We start from the raw sequence: 18176 nt of genomic DNA, 5'->3' as shown, positions 1-18176 counted from the left end.
TTAAAGGAATAGAAAGAACTAAAAACAGACGTTCCTTCTCCTCACTGGCCAATCCCAGTCATTCTGGAAGGTATCCAATATAGCAGGGTCCTCCTGGTCTAGCAGGATGCCGGCGGCACAGCAGGAAGTGAGTGGTGGAAGAGCAAGCAAAGCTTCATCTGCCGCTCCCCATCACTCTCATTACCGCCTGAACCATCCACCCCCCACCCCCCCACACCCCCGCCTTCAGTGGGAAAAATTGTCTTTTGGCAAGGATCGTAGCCTAAAAATAGTAGTCTTCAAAGTAGTAGCATTTTAGTTGGGTAGAAGGCTACTTGGGGAGCCTTTGTCACTGCAGCAAAAGGGAAATTGGTGTAAGGGTGGTATTGTAAATTGAAGGGAGAAAGGTGGTTAAATTTTCCCTGCTACTTGTCTGGACCATTTAAGATTTGTGTTACCTTACCATAACAAATCAAGTGAAAGATACATTCTTTCAAATTTGAGGAACTCTTCAGATATCCATCCACAGACAGAATGTGGATTTTGAAAATATATGTGATATTATCTATCTACCTAAATATAGATACTTACATGAAAGAATCAACTGTTTTTCTTAGTCTTTTATTATTAGCGTTATTGAAGTTGGTACATAAAAGCAGAACTAAATTAAAACCCACTGTAAGTACTATGTACAATATATGTTGTGTTAAATTGATTGTTTCCAAATTCTGTAGCAGCAGAGATCTGTTTATCAAAATGTCTTGTATTGAGAAATACTTAAAGCCTATATTTAGGGGAAATAAATCCGTAACTAACTGTGTAGAATAAGTTGTGATCCTGTCAACTTTTTATAGAAGAGCTAATCGGTTGATGACTTTTAAACAGCTCAAATAACTTTATTTTAGAATTTAAATAAATGTACCAAATTCCTTCCCTATTCTCCTGCATAGTTCTGAAAAAGTGTTGTTTTCAGATCAACAAACAATTTTTAATGGCCAAAGCTTGGATTTTTAGATTCAAACTGGTGTTTTTTTCTTTAATATTATTGCATAATTTACATGGAATTTTTAAGTTAAAAAAAGTAATATCTTCAATTTTGACATCTTATAAAGCAGATTTTTATCTCAGAAGCTATTACGCCTTTCAAGAAAGTCATTTGTCATGAAAATTTCAGCTTTTTTTTCTTTTATGCTGAGAAATAGGCTAACATGGGTTATAGTGAATTTTATAAGAACAGTTGTATGGTTACGAAATGTGTGAGAATGGAGATCTTTTGGCTGAAATACTCCGAGTGATTATTTTTTCCTGTAGAAACTTAAAGGCTCAAGTGTAAACTTACTAGGAAAAATACTTTGGCTTTAGTTTATTGGGATTTGTTAATAATATATTGATTACTCACATTTTTCACTTAGCATTATTTCAAAATTTAAAGCCATGTAGGTGGGTTATTGTTTGGTGCTTACTATTTTTGGTTATATCTGTCATTACTGTTTACATCAGTTTGAAAAAAGGTTTTCAGAAATGGCATTCACTTTGTTACCCACTAGCTTTGAGGGGTCTCTTGATGCCTACTTCATGAACTGTAGTAGATGGCTGGTACCATTTTGACTCACTGAAGGTGAACGTATTGCTTTGATTTAATTGTGAAATGTGTGAATAAATGAGATTTCCACTGTCTCTACTTAACTACATAAAACTAGAGACTTTGCAGAATCAACAAGATTGCTGTTCAGCATAACTTTGGTTTGGTAAGGGTGAAGCACACATAGGTGATGTAGAATGAATGGAATGCCTCCGTACTTCCCTACTATGTGGAAGATGGTAATTAATCATGGTGGTCAGTTCCATAGGCCTCCAAGCCACTGGTGACACCCTACCATTGTTGCTGTTAATTTTTAGAAGTCTGTTTATGCAAGACTCCTGATTATCATGTATAAATAGCAACCTCCCCCAAGCACCTGCCCCATTCTTCTTAAGGCCTAACAAATCCTTAGCACTTCTCACCATCTGACATGTTTTTGTTCATTTGTTGATTGATTGTCTCTCCCACTAGTATATAAGCTTCATGATGGCAGGAACTTTGTCCACTATTGTATATTTCTAACTCGTCAGACTATTTGGCATATTATAGTATGCAGTGAGTATTGTAGAAGAAATGGGATTTCTGTTTGTTTGTACTGAAGTTTGCAAAGTTGTGGGAAGATGGAATATAAAGATTCTATTGTTCTAATTGCATTTGGGACATGAAATTTGTGCTTTCTGGGTGAGTAGACTTTGGCACAGAGGCTAACTGCAATTTGTTATTCCCTCTGTCTAGGCAGATTTAAACTCTTAAGAGAAGCCATTAAAATTCTTTTGGATTCCTACTTTTTAGACGTGGGGTTGGCTGTTACTGAATAACATTAACCTAGCTATGGGGAGGACTTTTTGTCTCTTATTCTCTCTTCTTCCCTCTGGATCTTAGAGTGGAGAAATGGACTTTTGTTTCACCTATAACTCTACAAGTATTTATACCATCATATCAACACATGTACAAGGAATCATGCCACACGTTGTGGAAGATAAAAGGAAACAAAAGATTCCTGAATTTATTTTAAAAAAGCAAAGAATGAATCTTGATCACTTAAAACAAAAATGGTGGGACAGTCAGGTTACAGTTAAGATTATGTTCCTGTTTTTTAAGCAGAAGATATTTTTGGACATAGAGGTGAAAATTTCTAGTATTTCCAATTCCCCAGAGAAGAAACTTGAGAATCATTTGCCTAGAGGTTTTTGTTGGGGATGAGAGGACAAAATAGAATGGTATAGCCCTCAGAGAAAGAAAAATGCAAAATATACTAGGAGTAGATGGTGATTGTCTATTAATTCCGTAGCTACATGTAGACTTTTATTAGGTCACTTATAACTAGAGTTTATATTCCATATAAACTATGGTTTATATTCCAAACTGGGTCACTTTCAAGAGTGAAAGTATATGCTATCTGAAGTATATGCTATCTGAATGGAACACTGGGACAACAGGTGTAAACCAGGACTGTTCCAGGAAAATCAGGGCACTGATCGCCCCTTACTAATAACATACTTTCCTACAGACTTAGTCCCAGTTCTTTGAACCTCTCCACATAATTTTTTTCTCCTTTAGAGAACTCTGATCTGCACTCATAGAATCTCAAGCTTTGGTTCCTTTTTCCTGGTCTCAGTGGAATGAAAAGAATTCGTTCCATATTTTCTGGAGCCCTGGACTGTTCTGGTTTACAGCATTGGTGGAGGTAAGTACAGAACTTGTAATGTATTGTTAGTTGACCTTTTATTTTGCTTAGGAAATCAGGTTTTGTGTGTTTCTGATCCAGTGTTCGATTGTTTTTGAGAATCCTGGTTATATCTCCTTAACTGGGCTGATGAACTATTACTAAGTTCCTAGAATGTAGTACAAAGAGAATTTGTAATTTTGGCATTTACTCTTAAATTACTCAGTCTGTACTTTGTTTTCTTTTCTACAGGTGGGATTGTAATTCTGAAACTTCAGATCTTCAAAGAAGGGAAGGAGAATGCCTTGTGCTTGTACCATAGACATGTGATTTTTTTTTTAAGTTGGAACACTGTAATGTTTTTATTTTGTTTAAATAAATTTAAATAAATTTTTTTATTCTTATATTAAGGATGTGTTTTTATTCTATTAAGTAACTTTTTATTGTTACCTTACATTATCTGGTAAATTAAACATTAATACAGAAGTAATAGTTACCTCTGAGGTAGTGCTTACCAAAATGTGATTCTCCTCACCTCTAAGATCTTATTTGGAATCTGGGTTGGGACTAAACTTGTCTAGGTTTGGAAATTACGTGGAATCCTAAGCAGTCTCAAAATTAAGGGGTCTGTTTATAGGTAAGCTTGAACCCTTGTCTGTTCTTGCCAGTCCTGTTGTTTCTCTGTACAGTCTCCCATCTAGTGGTAGGAATGCAGAATACACCACAACACTGTGGAGAAAGCTTTAGGTTTTCAGACTTTTTCATATTAAGAATGCTTTTACATAGTAGGCTAAAACATTTTGGTAGTGGCGGGGGGTGGAAAACGACCATTTCACTTGAGAAAGAAGGTAGTGGCAGTGAATTCTGAGAGTATTCCAGGAGTATATGTTTCTCTGTGTAGTGCTTTCATGACTTAAACTTTCTTCTGCTCTTGTTGTAAGACTTTTATGTATGACAGATTGCGATGAATAAATAATAATAGATAATTTTAAGAGACAGGTTGAGCTGATTTGAAGAAGATGCTTGGTGTGTGATTAAAATTTTACGGCAACTACGTGATGATTCCATTAACTAAAACAATTTATTTTGAACTTTTAAAATTAAAGTATGGACGACTCAGCAAACTTGGCTTGTGTTAATCTGTGACAGAAGAGCTAAATTTCAGTGAAATATTAATGTAGAGTACCTTAGGGTTGGCTTTGTTTACCTAGTTCCATCTGAATTCTTTCTTCTCTTAGGAATTCTTTTTTTTTTTTTTTTTTTTTTTTGCGGTACGTGGGCCTCTCACTGTTGTGGCCTCTCCCGTTGCGGAGCACAGGCTCTGGACGCGCAGGCTCAGCGGCCATGGCTCATGGGCCCAGCCGCTTCGCAGCATGTGGGATCTTCCCGGACCAGGGCACGAACCCGCGTCCCCTGCATCGGCAGGCGGACTCTCAACCACTGCGCCACCAGGGAAGCCCAGGAATTCCCTTTTTAGTTCTTCTTCTTTCTTCTGCTACAGATGTAAAGGAGGTCAATCCTTTCTCTTCTATTGGTTTTTAAAGTGTTCTGAAGGCACTGAACACTTCCTAAATCTGTTGTTTTAATTCCTCTTACTAAAAAAATTGATTTCTTTTGGTGGCCTCCATAAGCACCTGAAATTAGCACTGATGGAGGTGTTTTCAGGTTAATATCTTCTTCAAAAAAACTGTTTAAAATAAACAAAACCAGGTAATGAGAGAATTTGTGAAGATTTATAGCAGCTTTTCTGTTGAATAGTTTCTAAGGGGGAAAAAAACCTCTCCTTTTACATGGTGATTAAAAAAAAACAGTTAAAGAAAAACTTACCGCTCAATAACCAGGTTAAAAATAACTATACTATCATACTATTAATATAACTATACTAATATATGATTATCAAATTGTAGAGTTATCTTTACATTTCTTAGTTTTCACGTGTGAATTCTTAGTCCATTCATTTTGCAGAAAACACGGTGACAGAAATAGCATATCTAGTTGTGCTAACAGATTGATTTTTCCTACAGCTGCAACTTGTTTCTTTTTAGTAAGATGGGAGTTTGCCTTACTTTCTTTATGGGTTCTGGAGATTCCTCAAGACTCACCTACCATGGTGAGAGATTGAGCTTGTATTCAAAATATTGGCCTACCTCTGCAAGAGTGGCTGCCGAATTTCCAGCTGTTACACCATGCAACGCTTGTACTTTTACCACCTCTTCCTCATATTCTTGAGGAAATAAAGGGACATGTCAGTGCTGTCCTTTCAACCATTGATCATAATATGCTCCAAAGGGTCTGGAATGAATTACAGTACAGGATTGGTGTTGGCTGTGTGACATGAGAGGTGCTTACTGAAATTTGTGAAATTATGGAAATAACAGTGATATAGTTCTGTTACATATTGGTTTTAACTACATGTTCATATATAACTTAATTGCTGAGTAATTTTGAAAGTGTTCAGTTCTTTTTGCATCATCCCATATTTGGGCAAATACACTATATATCAGAAAATATAGTATATCTATGATTTTAAAAAATGGAATCTTACTCTGCATTGTTCTTTAACTTTTTTTTTTAAATAAATCTATTTATTTATTTATTTTTGGCCACGTTGGGTCTTTGTTACTGTGCACGGGCTTTCTCTAGTTGAGGCAAGTTGTGGCTACACTTTGTTGCGGTGCGCGGGCTTCTCCTTGCGGTGGCTTCTCTTGTTGCAGAGCACAGGCTCTAGGCGCGGGGTCTTCAGTAGTTGTGGCATGTGGGCTTAATTGATCTGCGGCATGTGGGATCTTCCTGGGCCAGGGCTCGAACCCGTGTCCCCTGCATTGGCAGGCGGATTCTTAACCACTGTGCCACCAGGGAAGTCCCTTTAACATGGTTTTGATATAATATACTATGAGCGTTTTCCCCACTCAGCTTTTCTTGCCATGTATTTGTTGGCCTCATAGTATTTCACTGTCAGACTGCTGCCATTTAATGAGCTATTGCTCCATTATTGGACGTGCCCACCCACATTGTGATTTAGGTATCCTAGCGTCATAGTACTTTTTTTTTTTTTTTTTACCCTTGAACACAACTCCAGAAATATCTCTTTAAATTTTTTTTTTTAACATCTTTATTGGAGTATAATTGCTTTACAATGGTATGTTAGCTTCAGCTTCACAACAAAATGAATCAGTTATATACATACATATATTCCCATATCTCTTCCCGCTTGCGTCTCCCTCCTCCCACCCTCCCTATCCCACCCCTCCAGGCGGTCACAAAGCACCGAGCTGATCTCCCTGTGCTATGCGGCTGCTTCCCACTAGCTATTTACCTTACGTTTGGTAGTGTATATATGTCCATGCCTCTTTATCGCTTTGTCACCGTTTACCCTTCCCCCTCCCCATAACCTCAAGTCCATTCTCTAGTAAGTCTGTGTCTTTATTCCTGTTTCACCCCTAGGTTTTTCATGACATTTTTTTTTTTAAATTCCATATATATGTGTTAGCATACGGTATTTGTCTCTCTCTTTCTGACTTACTTCACTCTGTATGACAGACTCTAGGTCTATCCACCTCATTACAAATAGCTCAATTTCGTCTCTTTTTATGGCTGAGTAATATTCCATTGTATATATATGCCACATCTTCTTTATCCATTCATCCGATGATGGACACTTAGGTTGTTTCCATCTCCGGGCTATTGTAAATAGAGCTGCAAGGAACATTTTGGTACATGACTCTTTTTGAATTATGGTTTTCTCAGGGTATATGCCCAGTAGTGGGATTGCTGGGTCATATGGTAGTTCTATTTGTAGCTTTTTAAGGAACCTCCATACTGTTCTCCACAGTGGCTGTATCAATTTACATTCCCACCAACAGTGTAAGAGGGTTCCCTTTTCTCCACACCCTCTCCAGCATTTATTGTTTCTAGATTTTTTGATGATGGCCATTCTGACTGGTGTGAGATGATATCTCATTGTAGTTTTGATTTGCATTTCTCTAATGATTAGTGATGTTGAGCATTCTTTCATGTGTTTGTTGGCACTCTGTATATCTTCTTTGGAGAAATGTCTATTTAGGTCTTCTGCCCATTTTTGGATTGGGTTGTTTGTTTTTTTGTTATTAAGCTGCATGAGCTGCTTATAAATTTTGGAGATCAATCCTTTGTCAGTTGCTTCATTTGCAACTCTTTTCTCCCATTCTGAGGGTTGTCTTTTGGTCTTCTTTATGGTTTCCTTTGCTGCGCAAAAGCTTTTAAGTTTCATTAGGTCCCATTTGTTTACTCTTGTTTTTATTTCCATTTCTCTAGGAGGTGGGTCAAAAAGGACCTTGCTGTGATTTATGTCATAGAGTGTTCTGCCTATGTTTTCCTCTAAGAGTTTGATAGTTTCTGGCCTTACATTTAGGTCTTTAATCCATTTTGAGCTTATTTTTGTGTATGGTGTTAGGGAGTGATCTAATTTCATACCTTTACATGTAGCTGTCCAGTTTTCCCAGCACCACTTATTGAATAGGCTGTCCTTTCTCCACTGTACATTTCTGCCTCCTTTGTCAAAGATAAGGTGACCATATGTGCGTGGGTTTATCTCTGGGCTTTCTATCCTGTTCCATTGATCTATCTTTCTGTTTTTGTGCCAGTACCATACCGTCTTGATAACCGTAGCTTTGTAGTATAGTCTGAAGTCTGGGAGCCTGATTCCTCCAGTTCCTTCTTTCGTTCTCAAAATTGCTTTGGCTATTCGGGGTCTTTTGTGTTTCCATACAAATTGCAAAATTTTTTGTTCTAGTTCTGTGAAAAATGCCAGTGGTAGTTTGATAGGGATTGCATTGAATCTATAGATTGCTTTCGGTAGTAGAGTCATTTTCACAATGTTGATTCTTCCAATCCAAGAACATGGTATATCTCTCCATCTATTTGTATCGTCTTTAATTTCTTTCATCAGTGTCTTATAATTTTCTGCATACAGATCTTTTGTCTCCTTAGGTAGGTTTATTCCTAGATATTTTATTCTTTTTGTTGCAATGGTAAATGGGAGTGTTTTCTTGATTTCACTTTCAGATTTTTCATCATTAGTATATAGGAATGCCAGAGATTTCTGTGCATTAATTTTGTATCCTGCCACTTTACCAAATTCATTGATTAGCTCTAGTAGTTTTCTGGTAGCATCTTTAGGGTTCTCTATGTATAGGATCATGTCATCTGCAAACAGTGACAGCTTTACTTCTTCTTTTCCGATTTGGATTCCTTTTATTTCCTTTTCTTCTCTGATTGCTGTGGCTAAAACTTCCAAAACTATGTTGAATAAGAGTGGTGAGAGTTGGCAACCTTGTCTTGTTCCTGATCTTAGTGGAAATGCTTTCAGTTTTTCACCATTGAGGATGATGTTTGCTGTGGGCTTGTCATATATGGCCTTTATTATGTTGAGGAAAGTTCCCTCTATGCCTACTTTCTGCAGGGTTTTTATCATAAATGGGTGTTGAATTTTGTCAAAAGCTTTCTCTGCATCTATTGAGATGATCATATGGTTTTTCTCCTTCAGTTTGTTAATATGGTTTATCACATTGATAGATTTGCGTATATTGAAGAATCCTTGCATTCCTGGAATAAACCCCACTTGATCATGGTGTATGATCCTTTTAATGTGCTGTTGGATTCTGTTTGCTAGTATTTAGTTGAGGATTTTTGCATCTATGTTCATCAGTGATATTGGCCTGTAGTTTTCTTTCTTTGTGACATCCTTGTCTGGTTTTGGTATCAAGGTGATGGTGGCCTCGTAGAAGGAGTTTGGGAGTGTTCCTCCCTCTGCTATATTTTGGAAGAGTTTGAGAAGGATAGGTGTTAGCTCTTCTCTAAATGTTTGATAGAATTTGCCTGTGAAGCCATCTGGTCCTGGGCTTTTCTTTGTTGGAAGATTTTTAATCACAGTTTCAATTTCAGTGCTTGTGATTGGTCTGTTCATATTTTCTATTTCTTCCTGATTCTGTCTTGGCAGGTTGTGCATTTCCAAGAATTTGTCCATTTCTTCCAGATTGTCCATTTTATTGGCATAGAGTTGCTTGTAGTAATCTCTCATGATCTCTTTTATTTCTGCAGTGTCAGTTGTTACCTCTCCTTTTTTCATTTCTAATTCTATTGATTTGAGTTTTCTCCCTTTTTTTTCTTGATAAATCTGCTTGTTTATCAATTTTGTTTATCTTCTCAAAGAACCAGCTTTTAGTTTTATTGATCTTTGCTATCATTTCCTTCAATTCTTTTTCATTTATTTCTGATCTCATGTTTATGATTTCTTTCCTTCTGCTAGCTTTGGGGTTTTTTTGTTCTTCTTTCTCTAATTGCTTGAGGTGCAAGGTTAGGTGGTTTATTCGAGATGTTTCCTGCTTCTTAAGGTGGGCTTGTATTGCTATAAACTTCCCCCTTAGAACTGCTTTTGCTGCATCCCACAGGTTTTGGGTCGTTGTGTCTCCATTGTCGTTTGTTTCTAGGTATTTTTTGATTTCCTCTTTGATTTCTTCAGTGGTCACTTCATTATTAAGTAGTGTATTGTTTAGCCTCCATGTGTTTGTATTTTTTACAGATCTTTTCCTGTAATTGATATCTAGTCTCATGACGTTGTGGTCAGAAAAGATACTTGATACAATTTCAATTTTCTTAAATTTACCAAGGCTTGATTTGTAACCCAAGATATGATCTATCCTGGAGAATGTTCCATGAGCACTTGAGAAAAATGTGTATTCTGTTGTTTTTGGATGGAATGTCCTATAAATATCAATTAACTCCATCTTGTTTAATGTATCATTTAAAGCTTTTGTTTCCTTATTTATTTTCATTTTGGATGATCTGTCCATTGGTGAAAGTGGGGTGTTCAAGTCCCCTACTATGAATGTGTTACTGTCGATTTCCCCTTTTATGGTTGTCAGTATTTGCCTTATGTATTGAGGTGCACCTAAGTTGGGTGCATAAATATTTACAATTGTTATATCTTCCTCTTGGATCGATCCCTTGATCATTATGTAGTGTCCTTCTTTGTCTCTTCTAATAGTCTTTGTTTTAAAGTCTATTTTGTCTGATATGAGAATTGCTACTCCAGCTTTCTTTTGGTTTCCATTTGCATGAAATACCTTTTTCCATCCCCTTACTTTCAGTCTGTATGTGTCTCTAGGTCTGAAGTGGGTCTCTTGTAGACAGCAAATATATGGGTCTTGTTTTTGTATCCATTCAGCCAATCTGTGTCTTTTGGTGGGAGCATTTAGTCCATTTACATTTAAGGTAATTATCGATATGTGTGTTCCTATTCCCATTTTCTTAATTGTTTTGGGTTCATTATTGTAGGTCCTTTCCTTCTTTTGTGTTTCTTGCCTAGAGAAGTTCCTTTAGCAGTTGTTGTAGAGCTGGTTTGGTGGTGCTGAACTCTCTCAGCTTTTGCTTGTCTGTAAAGGTTTTAATTTCTCCATCAAATCTGAATGAGATCCTTGCTGGGTAAAGTAATCTTGGTTGCAGGTTTTTCTCCTTCAACACTTTCAATATGTCCTGCCACTCCCTTCTGGCTTGCAGAGTTTCTGCTGAAAGATCAGCTGTTAACCTTATGGGGATTCCCTTGTGTGTTATTTGTTGTTTTTCCCTTGCTGCTTTTAATATGTTTTCTTTGTATTTAATTTTTGACAGTTTGATTAATATGTGTCTTGGCGTATTTCTCCTTGGATTTATCCTGTATGGGACTCTCAGTGCTTCCTGGACTTGATTAACTATTTCTTTTCCCATATTAGGGAAGTTTTCAACTATAATCTCTTCAAATATTTTCTCAGTCCCTTTCTTTTTCTCTTCTTCTTCTGGAACCCCTATAATTCGAATGTTGGTGCGTTTAATGTTGTCCCAGAGGTCTCTGAGACTGTCCTCAGTTCTTTTCATTCTTTTTTCTTTGTTCTGCTCTGCAGTAGTTATTTCCACTATTTTATCTTCCAGGTCACTTATCCGTTCTTCTGCCTCAGTTATTCTGCTATTGATCCCATCTAGAGTACTTTTAATTTCATTTATTGTGTTGTTCATCGTTGCTTGTTTCATCTTTAGTTCTTCTAGGTCCTTGTTAACTGATTCTTGCATTTTGTCTATTCTATTGTCCATTCTATCTCCAAGATTTCGGATCAACCTTACTATCATTATTCTGAATTCTTTTTCAGGTAGACTGCCTATTTTCTCTTCATTTGTTAGGTCTGGTGGGTTTTTATCTTGCTCCTTCATCTGCTGTGTGTTTTTCTGTCTTTTCATTTTGCTTATCTTACTGTGTTTGGGGTCTCCTTTTTTGCAGGCTGAAGGTTCGTAGTTCCCGTTGTTTTTGGTGTGTGTCCCCAGTGGCTAAGGTTGGTTCAGTGGGTTGTGTAGGCTTCCTGGTGGAGGGGACTAGTGCCTGTGTTCTGGTGTATGAGGCTGGATCTTGTCTTTCTGGTGGGCAGGTCCACGTCTGGTGGTGTGTTTTGGGGTGTCTGTAGACTTACTATGATTTTGGGCAGCCTCTCTGCTAATGGGTGGGGTTGTGTTCCTGTCTTGCTAGTTGTTTGGCATAGGATGTCCAGCACTGTAGCTTGCTGGTCGTTGAGTGAAGCTGGGTGCTGGCGTTGAGATGGAGATCTCTCGGAGATTTTTGCTGTTTGATATTATGTGCAGCTGGGAGGCCTCTTGTGGACCAGTGTCCTGAAGTTGGCTCTCCCACCTCAGAGGCACAGCACTGACTCCTGGCTGCAGCACCAAGAGCCTTTCATCCACAGGGCTCCTTAATTTGGGATGATTCGTTGTCTATTCAGGTATTCCACAGATGCAGGGTATATCAAGTTGATTGTGGAGCTTTAATCCGCTGCTTCTGAGGCTGCTGGGAGAGATTTCCCTTTCTCTTCTTTGTTCTGACAGTTCCCAGGGGCTCAGGTTTGGATTTGGCCCCGCCTGTGCGTGTAGGTCGCCGGAGGGCGTCTGTTCTTTGCTCAGACAGGACGGGGTTAAAGGAGCCAGGAGCCGCTGATTCGGAGGCTCTGGCTCACCCAGGCCGGGAGGTAGGGAGGGTCACGGAGTGCGGGGCGGGCCTGCAGCCGCAGAGGCCGGCGTGACGCTGCAGCCTGAGGGCGCCGTGCGCTCTCCCGGGGGAGCCGTCCCTGGACCCCGGGACCCTGGCAGTGGCGGGCTGCACAGGCTCCCCGGAAGGGCGTGTGGCTAGTGACCTGTGCTCGCACACAGGCCTCCTGGCGGCGGCAGCAGCGGCCTCAGCGTCCCATGTCCGTCTCTGGGCTCCGCAATCTTAGCCGCGGCTCGCGCCCGTCCCTGGAGCCCTCTCAAGCAGCGCTCTTAATCCCCTCTCCTCGTGCACCAGGAAACAAAGAGGAACGTAAAAGTCTCTTGCCTCTTCGGCAGGTCCAGACCCCTCCCCGGACTCTCTCCCGGCCAGCCGCGGCGCACCAACGCCCTGCAGGCTGTGTTCACGCCGCCAACCTCAGTCCTCTCCTGGCGCTCCGACAAAAGCCGGAGCCTCAGCTCCCAGTCCCGCCCGCCCCGGCGAGCGAGCAGACAAGCCTCTCGGCTGGTGAGTGCCGGTCGGCCCGATCCTCTGCGCTGGAATCTGGCCGCTTTGCCCTCCGCACCCCTGTTGCTGTGCTCTCCTCCGCGGCTCCCAAGCTCCCCCACTCCGCCTCCCGAAGTCTCCACCCGCGAAGGGGCTTCCTAGTGTGTGGACACTTTTCCTCCTTCACAGCTCTCTCCCGCTGGTGCAGGACCCGTCCCTATCCTTTTGTCTCTGTTTAGTTTTTTCTTTTGCCCTAACCAGGTACGTGGGGGGTTCCTTGCCTTTTGGGAGGTCTGAGGTCTTCTGCCAGCGTTCAGTAGGTGCTCCGTAGGAGTTGTTCCACGCGTAGATGTACTTCTGGTGTATCTGTGGAGAGGGAGGTGATCTCTGCGTCTTACTCTTCCGCCATCTTCCCGGAAGGCGTCATAGTACTTTTATCAAAGCCTTTTAGATACCTTTGTCATTTCTTTTTAGTACTTTGGATGCTCCTTTCTCTCCTCTTTTCAAATTAATTCAATCCTTATTACTTGTACTGAGCATTCTATATTTTGTGTCTTTCCCTAGTTTTAATTTTAACATCCAACTAAAATGTTGGTTAGATTTATTCCTTAAGGTATAAATCAGTCTGTGAAGACTGTATTTTTGAGTGAATTCTAATGGAAGTTATGTTAAAGTGTAACATGTTTCTCACAGAGGATCCCACAAACTTTAAAGATAAAATTATAACAGTTACATCTTAATTTGGACCGTGTTTTGTGACCCCTTACACAAAAAATTGAATGGAGTAAGGTATAAGACTGTTCATTTTGTTTCCCAGACATCTTTTGGCTGAGGTCTGATTTCAGCTTGCATGTTTTCTAAATACTTTCACACTTTTGCTAAGTGAAAAAAATTGTGCCAATACTTTATAGCAAAAGTTCAGAAACTGTTTTCTTTATCCTCTAGTTACTGGATATTTGGTGAATATTTTTTCTTTTCATTTGTACTCCTACCCAGGAAAAATTTCAGAGATCTGATCAGTGAAGGAACATTTGATGAACCACTTAATTTGCCTTCCAAACTGAGTGTCTCCAGTTTTCTGGATGGTTGACGAAATCAGTCTTATGTTACTAAAATCACTTATGAAAGCAGTTGCAAAAAGAGTATCTTTCGAAGTGACCCTTTTGAAAGAGACAATGATATGTGGCTAAATGATTTTATATATATATATATATATATATAATTTTTTTATCTTAAAGACAAGTTTTAGGCAAGCTCATTTATTAGAAAATCTACCTGGGTGTCAGCATAGTTTTGATATAGCCTAGAGAGTGCCTGTTTAGATGGGAACTTGAGGCCTCTACATTCTGCTAATGGTGCATGCCACTGGCTGGATTGCCTGACTTGCTGTGGAAGTCAGCCCCAAGTCCTGTAAGTTTCTAAAGTTGGTGAACTTTGCCTGGGGAGGTCTATACAGATGTGTGGCACGTTCTATGAATACGGCTGTAAGATTAATGAAACCATCTGGTAACTAGTTACTTCCGAAGTTTTGTACTTTGCTGAACATTTTCCCTTGAATACAAAGTTTTTTTTTTGCATTTCACTACTTTTTCTGTTTTTTTGTTTTTAGTTAGCTAGAAATTTAGAACTTGCATTAAATTGGCTGGTTGGGAATTCACTTCGTATATGTTTCCAAGCACCCTTATCTTTTACAAAAATTTAATTCTATTAATAAATCTCTTATATTTAGTAGTGAGCTCCTGTGACCTTACCTATGGGTAAGCACCTAACCTGTGTTAATACAATTAACATTTATTTTATCTACCCCAGACCTTGTTTGTTGGAGAGGCATATTAAATAATAAAAGTGAGAACATTTTTTTTAATATAGTAGGGATTGATTCTTTCTGCTGTCTCTGTATGGAAAAATGCTCTTCATTGCCATAGTGGGCCTGTTTTCTCCCTGCCCTTAAATACTAGAAATCCTCATGAATTCTCACCTACCTAAAGCAGAGAATCTATATGCCATATAGTAGTTACTTTTTGAGTGTAGGGTTTAGGATTTGTTACTAATGTAATATTAAAGAAGGTTTTACAGTTTTTAATATTCTTAAGGTAAATAGCTAAAAAAAAATATGAGTTTCTAGTTTGGAAGCCTTTTGATTGGTAAAGGAGGTTTAATACCAAGTTTGTGCTTTTTAAGAAATGAAATCTGGATTGAGAATGAGAAAAGCAGTAGCTATCAAGATTTCCATGATGTGCTTGACTTTTGTTTGAAACAATTTGCTTTTGGTTAGTCAGAGGTGGGGAAAACATCTTCCTTCCTGAGTTGTTGGAGGTCAGATTTAAAAGCATTTTCAGGTTACTACTATAGTAGAAACATTGTTCACAGGAAAAGTTACCCCTGGAGAAAATGACTGGTTGAGTTAAAGTACTATGGGGAAGTGTGTTCTGCAGAGTTTGTATAACCCGTGCAGTATTTTTTCTCCCAGTAATGTTTGTATATCTTTGGTTTTGCTTTTGGTCTACTCTGAATTCATGCATGAACTCATCTCATTTTTCCTGTTTTATGTGAAGTGTTACATTTTAGTTTCTGGAGTTTTCCTTCAGTTTTTATGTGGTCATTTCTAAAGCATACTATATAGTTTTCATAGCATTACGATAAACCATTATTTGTTAGATCCTCTTTAACTTGAAATTGAAAATTTTCACATGTGATGGGCTCAGGTTTGTTTTTCAACTTTTTGGGAACAGCAGGTTGTGCAGAGAGTTGTGGATCGTTGGTTTAGTCTACGTAAAAAAAAACCATTTTGGATGGTCCTGTTACGACTGTCCTTGTGCATACTAAAATAAGTGTATTTATTCAAAAAGTATGGGTGACCACTGTATGTGTTGCACTATTCTAGGCCTTTGGGGATACAGCAGAGAACATAATAGAGCCCTACCTACATGGAATTTATACTTTAATTGGGAGAGAAAGACATTAAACAAATTAAAATGAGTTAGGTGATGATAAGTGCTTTGGAGAGAAATAAAGCAGAGTAAGAGGGTATAGTGAGGGTATGGAGGTAGAGGAGTGCCCTTAAGGCTTTATTACTTTTTATAAATATTGAGAGATGTTCTTCTGATGGATGGCATTTGAGCAAAGATCTATAGTAATAAAGCCAGGGAGTAAGAGAAGTGTGGATATCCGGGAGAAGAGTATTCTAGGCACAAGGAACAGAAGTACTGAGCTCCTGAGGTAAGGGTACTTGACTCATGGGAGGTATTGCAAAGGAGACATTAGTGTAACTGAAGCAAAGCGCTGCAGAGAGGAGAGCTGATCACAAAGGGAACATAGCATAGATAGAATATATATATTCTAATATATAAAATACTGTAGTTGTTGAAACTGAAATCTATACTTTTGGCTTCATTTAGGATCAGGCTCTATCTGACTAATCTAGCAGTTTACTTACCTCCCTGATTAAGAGTATGGAAATTACTAACAAAAGTGTTTGCAGGTTCCTTCTAAAATCTCTCATTGTAGAAGAAGAGAATGATGTGGAAGTAAATAATGAAAATGTAGAATTATGTACCAGCTTTAGTGTCTGTTTGGTGGGTACCTTAGTCTGTGGAGGAGAAGATTTCACAAAGGAAAAGACGTCATTCATTTTGAAGAATGAGCAAGAATGGAAGGATTCGGTTGTGTAACAGCAAAAGGTAACATTACAGAACGCTGGAAGGTGGTTCTGTGTTGGAAGCTAAGGTTCAAGAAGGAGGATATGGACAAAGATGAAATGTATGCCAATCCTGTAAGCATTTGGGACATCATTGAGGTTAGGCAGTGACAGTCAGTGTTGTGTTATAGGTCAGTTTATGGCCAGTTTAGAGAATGTTTGGAAGTGTGGCGTGGGTAAGACCCCAAATTAGGTATCGTTAGAAGTGAAGAGACCAGTCAGTCCAGCATTTTCTCAGTGGGGACAGTTTTGGGTGGGGTAATTTTTAATTGTGGAGTGTTAATTGTGCATTGCATGACAGTCTCCCTCATCTTTGACATTAAGTGCCAGTAAAACTCAGAGAGCGTGATAATCACTCTCCCCAATTTCTGAATGCTCCCGGAAGTGGTGACCTCTAGTTAAGGAAAAATGGGATCCGAACTCTGGCTTTGGCAGTGATAACGGGATGGAGAGGAGAAGGTGGGATTGCTAGAGGTTTAAGAGACTTGGTTACCTATTGGCTCTAGGGAGTGTTTTATAAACACACACACACAGGTAGGAGCACCTTTGGGTAAGTATTGCGACAAGAAATTTTGTGACAGATTCAATTTTGGAAACTAAAATAAGATTCTGAGGAGTAAAATGACTATTGATGTCATTGTGAGAAAGTAACTTATATTTAAGAACTGAATAGCTTATCAAGATAGTTTCTAGAAGGATATAGAAAAATATATAAGGATAAATCCATGGGAAAAAAGGAAGCTAGAAATATAACTTCTTATAAAGTTCAGAACTTGACCACTGTGCTTGAAGTTTTAAAGGATTCAGAATGAGCAAGACATGGATAGGCCTTGCCCCCAGTAAATTATATTTTGAGAGAGAGACAGAAAATTTATCTTCGGGAATAAGGCAAGTACAGTATATTCAGTACCATAGGACTGGTATAAAGTACTATTCAAGAAGTTTTCAGAGAAGGCAGAGGTCAAATTATAAAATACCAGAAGTGAAATATCAGAAGCTGAGCCATACAAACCAAGTTGAATGTACTATTTAATTTTTGTTGCAGGTAGTCTCAATTGTGAAAACCTTGTGTCGTTCTCCTGTTCCATGGGCATTCTGTTTGACTGTTTTGTGCTTTGTTCTTCAGGCATTGTGGGCCAGGGTAACTGCTTCTCTAAAATGCATTTGCTTATCAAATGTTACTTTGTATAGTAATTAGACCTGTTAGAACAAACATTTTTGAAAGATTATAAGCAGATAAACGGTCATAGTTAACATTGATGTTTCTTACTAGCAATCACGGCCAAGTTAGGTCGCTTGAATTCATATTTAATCATTAGGTACTAAAGGTTAAAAGTGGACAGAACTGCTGATGAGGCACAGATAACTAATTTTTTCCCCTTTATGGTAGTTATAATGGAGGTATTTATACACTTTGTTTTATGCATACTTTAAAAATAAAACAACTCATTTCTTGGTCTTCCTCTTCATTAAGTCTCTAAATTGGACCATATTTTGTATTTTCTTCATTGAATTTGCCAGTAATATCTCTGAAGCAGATTGGAGGTGAAACTCTGAGGTATATTAACTTTTTTTTTCAGTTTTGGTGCTAAAACAATTGTGTATTAGATGATTTTATGGTAATACTTTCCAATTATTTATATTTTAAAATATAAAATTAGAACTTACATTGTTTTAACTGTTCAGAGTAATAATCAAGTAGAATTCCTGGATCACTTCTTTGGAA

The 18176-nt window shown here is 38.5% G+C and overlaps 1 protein-coding gene and 1 long non-coding RNA gene across 13 annotated transcripts in view; both read left to right on the top strand.

Annotated features, from left to right (window-relative positions):
• The window catches only part of PICALM (phosphatidylinositol binding clathrin assembly protein), a 113576-nt gene that overhangs the window by 20344 nt on the left and 75056 nt on the right, over window positions 1–18176 (top strand). The window lies entirely within an intron of this gene.
• Window positions 245–3631, top strand: LOC132526211 (uncharacterized). Its single transcript, XR_009542496.1, has 2 exons — window positions 245–3248; window positions 3480–3631. It is a non-coding gene; the product is annotated as an uncharacterized LOC132526211 (long non-coding RNA).

Source organism: Lagenorhynchus albirostris, chromosome 9 (assembly GCF_949774975.1).
Source record: "Lagenorhynchus albirostris chromosome 9, mLagAlb1.1, whole genome shotgun sequence".
In the NCBI taxonomy this organism is placed as follows: Eukaryota; Metazoa; Chordata; class Mammalia; order Artiodactyla; family Delphinidae; genus Lagenorhynchus; species Lagenorhynchus albirostris.
The sequence above is the reverse complement of the archived record's forward strand: the minus strand, read 5'-3'. Positions and strand labels throughout refer to the sequence as shown.